Genomic DNA, 6,665 nt, shown 5'->3' with positions numbered 1-6,665 from the left:
CTTTCTTCCTCTCTCTTCCTTTCTTCCTCTCTCTTCCTTTCTTCCTCTCTTCCTTTCTTCCTCTCTCTTCCGTTCTTCCTCTCTCTTCCTTTCCTCCTCTCTCTTCCTTTCTTCCTCTCTCTTCCTTTCTTCCTCTCTCTTCCTTTCTTCCTCTCTCTTCCTTTTTTCCTCTCTCTTCCTTTCCTCCTCTCTCTTCCTTTCTTCCTCTCTCTTCCTTTCTTCCTCTCTCTTCCTTTCTTCCTCTCTCTTCCTTTCTTCCTCTCTTCCTTTCTTCCTCTCTCTTCCTTTCTTCCTCTCTCTTCCTTTTTTCCTCTCTCTTCCTTTCCTCCTCTCTCTTCCTTTCTTCCTCTCTTCCTTTCTTCCTCTCTCTTCCTTTCTTCCTCTCTCTTCCTTTCCTCCTCTCTCTTCCTTTCTTCCTCTCTCTTCCTTTCTTCCTCTCTCTTCCTTTCTTCCTCTCTTCCTTTCTTCCTCTCTCTTCCTTTCTTCCTCTCTCTTCCTTTCTTCCTCTCTCTTCCTTTCTTCCTCTCTCTTCCTTTCTTCCTCTCTTCCTTTCTTCCTCTCTCTTCCTTTTTTCCTCTCTCTTCCTTTTTTCCTCTCTCTTCCTTTCCTCCTCTCTCTTCCTTTCTTCCTCTCTTCCTTTCTTCCTCTCTCTTCCTTTCTTCCTCTCTCTTCCTTTCCTCCTCTCTCTTCCTTTCTTCCTCTCTCTTCCTTTCTTCCTCTCTCTTCCTTTCTTCCTCTCTCTTCCTTTCTTCCTCTCTTCCTTTCTTCCTCTCTCTTCCTTTCTTCCTCTCTCTTCCTTTCTTCCTCTCTCTTCCTTTCCTCCTCTCTCTTCCTTTCTTCCTCTCTCTTCCTTTCCTCCTCTCTCTTCCTTTCTTCCTCTCTCTTCCTTTCTTCCTCTCTCTTCCTTTTTTCCTCTCTCTTCCTTTCCTCCTCTCTCTTCCTTTCTTCCTCTCTCTTCCTTTCTTCCTCTCTCTTCCTTTCTTCCTCTCTCTTCCTTTCTTCCTCTCTCTTCCTTTCTTCCTCTCTCTTCCTTTCTTCCTCTCTTCCTTTCTTCCTCTCTCTTCCTTTCTTCCTCTCTCTTCCTTTCCTCCTCTCTCTTCCTTTCTTCCTCTCTCTTCCTTTCTTCCTCTCTCTTCCTTTCTTCCTCTCTCTTCCTTTTTTCCTCTCTCTTCCTTTCCTCCTCTCTCTTCCTTTCTTCCTCTCTCTTCCTTTCTTCCTCTCTCTTCCTTTCTTCCTCTCTCTTCCTTTCTTCCTCTCTCTTCCTTTCTTCCTCTCTCTTCCTTTCTTCCTCTCTTCCTTTCTTCCTCTCTCTTCCTTTCTTCCTCTCTCTTCCTTTCCTCCTCTCTCTTCCTTTCTTCCTCTCTCTTCCTTTCTTCCTCTCTCTTCCTTTCTTCCTCTCTCTTCCTTTCTTCCTCTCTTCCTTTCTTCCTCTCTCTTCCTTTCTTCCTCTCTCTTCCTTTCTTCCTCTCTCTTCCTTTCTTCCTCTCTCTTCCTTTCTTCCTCTCTTCCTTTCTTCCTCTCTCTTCCTTTCTTCCTCTCTTCCTTTCTTCCTCTCTCTTCCTTTCTTCCTCTCTCTTCCTTTCCTCCTCTCTCTTCCTTTCTTCCCCTCTCTTCCTTTCTTCCTCTCTCTTCCTTTCTTCCTCTCTCTTCCTTTCTTCCTCTCTCTTCCTACTCTGGTGCCTGAGGCCTCGGGGCAGGGGGAGACGCTAGGCCGCAGGATTGGGCCGTACTCTATAATAACTGACACGCACACAGTTACTGCTATTCTGGCCCAAAGACCCCGAGCGGTCTTGCGCCCCTTTATTTATGCCCTCGAGCGAGCCCGCCCTTGGGATGCGTGGATGCGTGAGTGGCGTGAGTGAACGGGCCGGGTGGCTCCGTCATTACATCCCTCCAATCTTTTAGATGCACTGATTCTTTTCTGGGACCCACTCAGATCTTCTGAGCACACCACGCAAAGTCTCTCAGTCTTTGACTAGGAGTCGAAATTCAGCCGGAGACCATACTTCTGGCTCCTGGAGCTCTTCCTTGCTTCCGACTCTTCGGGCTCACCTGCGGGGGCAGGTGCGGCCTCCTCAGGACTCCTCCTGTCTTCCACCGTTTCCGATCCTCTTCGGCGTTGCACTGATACCTCCTCCGGTTGGCTTTGCGGGACCTCCGCAGGGGTCACTCCTTCTCCACCTTCCAGCTCTTCAGGTAATTGGTCATCCCCCTGCATGTCCCTGGGGACTCTTTTGAACCAGGAGGTGTTCCTTGTGATGACACGGGTGCCCCTCATAGCCGATACCATGGTCCCTTGACTACCTCCCATACTTCTGGCTCGTATGGGGTGCGATACTTCCAGCTCGGGTGGCGGTCCTTATATGACTCGATCCCCAACCTCAATGTTCATGAACTGGGCTCGTTGAGCTTGACTCGCTTTGTCGTTGGATGACTTCCTTCTCCCTTGTGCGGCATTTTGATCTAGTTCTGGAGGACTCCAGGATGGATCGGCAGGCACATAGTCCCTCGGGGCTCGACGAAACAGCAGATGGGCTGGGGCACACAGGGTGGTGCAGTGTGGGGTATGGCGATATGCACTGAGAAACTGTGAGAGACACTGTTCGGCATCATCTCCTTTGTCCACCCCAATCCTGAGGGCCCGGTTCATTGTTCGCATGAACCACTCCACCTCGCCATTCGCCTGGGGTCACTACGGAGTGATTTTCCTGTGTCGGATGCCACGGGAGGTCAGGTAGTCCTGGAAGTCCCTGCCTTGGAACGGCGGTCCATTGTCAGATTTAATCTCGTCCGGCAGGCCCATCATTGCAAATGTGCGATCCAGCACAGCCTTGACGTGGGAGAACACCGTCGAGGACACTATTTCTACCACTGGGAATTTGGAATGTGAGTTGACCAACACCAGCGTGTTCCATCCGTCTGGAAAGGACCCAAAGTCTATGCTCAATTTGGACCATGGTTCCGGGCATGGGTCTTCGGTAATCACCGGGTGCAGTGCAGGTTCACCACTTGTGATGTTGCAGGAGTGACAGTTGCGCACCACTTCCTCCACCATGACGTCCAACCCTGGGAACCAGACCTTGCTCGTGAGTCTGGCTTTGGTCTTGGAGACACCCTGATGATCTTGATGTGCCAGCCAGATCACCTAGTTCTGCAGACTCTTCGGAACCACGAGGGAGGGTCCCCTCAAGACAACCCCATAAGGGCCTTCACTTAGTTCGCTCTGCACCCTTAACACCTGCTGTCGAAAGGCTTGTTCCTCCGTCGTGAGGTAGCTGACGCCGTCCAGAAAATGACACCAGTTCTGGATGACCAGTGTGCTCTTGACTTTGATGAGGCACTCATCGGACTCTGTGGCTTTCCCTACGTCTTCAAGCTTGAGAGCAACCGGACATGCTTCCAGGGAGATCATCCGGACAAACTCCTTGGTGCACTCTTCATCTGCCGGTGCGTGGAGCGACGGGGGTGAGCCAGGGTGGCGTGAAAGAAAATCGGCTGGGTTGTTGGCCCCTGGCCGGAAGATCACCTCGAAGCGGTATGTTTGTAGCTGCACTGCCCATCTCTCGATCCGTGAAGGTGCGAGCCGAGCCATGCCGGCAAAGAGTGGGACAAGGGGCTTGTGGTCCGTGACCAGCCGAAACTCATGTCCATAGAGGTACAGATGGAAGTGTTGGCACGCCCATTTTATGGCCAAAGCTTGTCGTTCTATCTGTGCGTACCGCATCTCGGTGGCCGTCAGCGCCCGAATGTCATATGCGTTGGGGACCCATTCTCTTGACTCAGTTTCTTGCATCCGGACAGAGCCTAGCCCAACCGGACTGGCGTCTACCACGACCTCCGTGCGTCGATTCGGACGAAAGTACACCATGACTCGGTCACCGATGAGGGCGCTCTTGACTGCCTGAAACGCCATGTCTTCTTTAACCGACCAGGCCCATGGTTGGCCCGCTTTTGTGAGGACACGGAGTGGCTCGGAGAGAGATGCGAGGTTGGGGATAAACCGGCCACAGTATGTGGCCATCCCCAGGAAACTTCGGACTTCAGTGGCCGATGTGGGTCTTGGGGCTGACCGAATGGCCTCTTTCTTCTGGTCTACATGCAGCCCGTCTCGGGAGAAGATGTATCCGAAGAAGTCCACCGATTCCTGATAGAACAAACATTTGAATCGGTGCAGGGTGAGTCCATTGTCAGCCAGGCCTTGCAGGGTGGCTCCGAGGTGAGCATGGTGATCCTCGAGAGTCTTGGAGAACACAAGGATGTCGTCACTTAAATTGATTATCCCAGGTAGTCCGGGGAGCATCTCCCTTATTGCATTTTGGAATATTTCCGCGGCTGACGAGACTCCAAAGCTCAACCTCTTGTAGCAATGTAGCCCAACGTGGGTGGAAAACGGTGTGATGTTCCGGCTGTCGGGGTGGAGCTCCAGTTGGTGATATCCCGCGTTGAGGTCCAACTTGGTGAACCATTTGGCGCCATTCAAGTCGGGAATGATGTCGTCCATCGTGGGCGTGATATGACGCTCCCTTTTTACAGCCTTGTTCGGCAGGCGCATTTCGACGCATAGTCGAATGGCCCCTGGCTACTTCGGTTTCGGGGCTACGACGAGGGGGGACACCCACAGGGTTGACCCGATATCTTCTCTATCACCCCTAGGTCTTCAAGCTTTCAGAGTTCTTCCTCCACTTGCGGCTGCAGGTGGAACGGCACCCTCCGGTGCCTCAGCGCCATCGGCTGGACTGTCGAGTCTACGTGCAACTTGAACGTCTTCCCTTTTGAGGCATCCTAAACCCTCAAACAACATGGAAAAGTCCGTGAGCATCTCACGTGCATGTAACTTGTATACTTGATTGGCAAAAAATACTTGTTCTAGGTCTTCCGCCGTGTGGCAACTGAGTAAGGCTCCCCTCTTTTCTTTGGTGACATGGAATCTCATGCTCAAACTCCGGCCATCACTGGTGACTTCAACCTCCATGACCCCTCGTAGAGGGAGCAGCTCATCACTGTCGTAGGTGTATATCTTTGCTTTAGATGGCAGGAGGGGCGGGCGTGGAACTAGTTTATCATACTGGTCACTGTCCATCACGCTGACTGACGCTCTTGTGTTTATCAGTGCGTTCACAGGGGATCCTGCTACGGTGATATCGCACATGGGCGGTGGTCTTCGCCTGGAGCCTTCTCTGCCAACGAACGACACAAAGAATACCTCGTCCTCCTGTGACCCAAAGTCGAATCCTTGCTGTGCATTATCACCTTAATTATTCGGATCTTCGAGTGTCAACTGTCGTACCGCCGTTGCAAGCCCGGGGGTGTTGCTCCGTCCAATTCCGCTCCTGAAGACTTTAACGAAGTGGTTGGGCTTTCCGCACAGTGAACACGTCTTTCCTCTTGCAAAACATTTACCCCCTGGAGGGTGGTCCAGGCCGCAGTTGCCGCACATGTTCATTTGTGGAGCCCTCGTGGCCCCTCTCGACTGGTGTGGCCGTTTGCGGATCCCGTCCACTCTCTCTTCCTTGATTGCAGGTGTCCACTGTGTCGTCGTGGGCCGATTTAGGGCCGCCTCCATTTTGTCTGCCCTAGCGTTGGATAGTTCGTGTGACCTGGCGAGGACTAAAATTTCATCGAGGGTGATGCCCGGCTGCCGCAGGATCAGGCGTTGCAGTGGGACCGACCGGCAGCCTTGAATGAGTTGCGCGCGGATTTCCGCCCTCTGGTCAGGCAGCACACATGTAGTGGCAAGCTTACGTAAACAGGCGTAGTAGACATCTACGGGCTCGGCCTTCCCTTGTCGCGCCTGCCGCAGTTTGAACCATTCGAAATCCGGGTTGATTTGGGAATCAAAGTGGCTGCTCAGGGCTGCGACCGCCCCGGTGTAGTCGTCATCTTCTCCCCTGTCCGGCAGGGTCTCGAACAGGTCGTATAGTTCTGCTCCTCCATAGAATATGAGGAGGGATCTCTTCACTCTTCCGTCCTTCTCCCGCACTCTGACGAAGTAATGGTACAGCCGACCAATCCGGGAGCGCCACCTTGCTGCGGCAGTGGATGGGTCAGCGAGCTCACTAAACGGCGGCAATGGAGCAGCCGTGCCGTGGCCGGGCGGAGTGGGAGCTTGTTGGGCAACCTGTTGCAGGGTCGGAGCCTGATGGGCAGCTGGAGCGGGGGCATGTTGTGTGGCCTGCTGTGGGGGTGGTGCTGTTGAGGGGGCACCCCACCAGTGGCGGCCGGGTTGCTCATTGTCCACGGCAGGTGCTGAGAGAGGTGTGGCTAGTGCCGGTACAGTTCCTCCTGAGCAGCAGGGCAGGACTCAGCCGCGGTGCGTCCATTGGGGCGTAGGGGCGTAGCCCCACCAGCCCACATGGACCCGCATCGCGGCCGCCGGCCGCAATCCTATTAAAATAAAATTACTGACTGTAAATAAACATTCAACAATAATCAGCCGCCAGGAATCCGGGACACACCCGGCGATTTCGGAGAGCGCAGGGGGGGTGGCCTGCTGCAGCTTGAGTGACAGACAGAGCACACACTCAGGCTGCAGCAGACTTTAGTGCGCAAGTGCGATATGGTATCCAACTCGCCGAAGCATGCGCACTGAAGCTCCCCAGCGGGACCCAGGGGTACTTTCACCTGCCACAGCCCGGGTTTACAGACGGGCGACAGGGCGAGTAGCA

Source organism: Lissotriton helveticus, chromosome 2_2, assembly GCF_964261635.1.
Source record: "Lissotriton helveticus chromosome 2_2, aLisHel1.1, whole genome shotgun sequence".
NCBI lineage: Eukaryota > Metazoa > Chordata > Amphibia > Caudata > Salamandridae > Lissotriton > Lissotriton helveticus.
The sequence above is the reverse complement of the archived record's forward strand: the minus strand, read 5'-3'. Positions refer to the sequence as shown.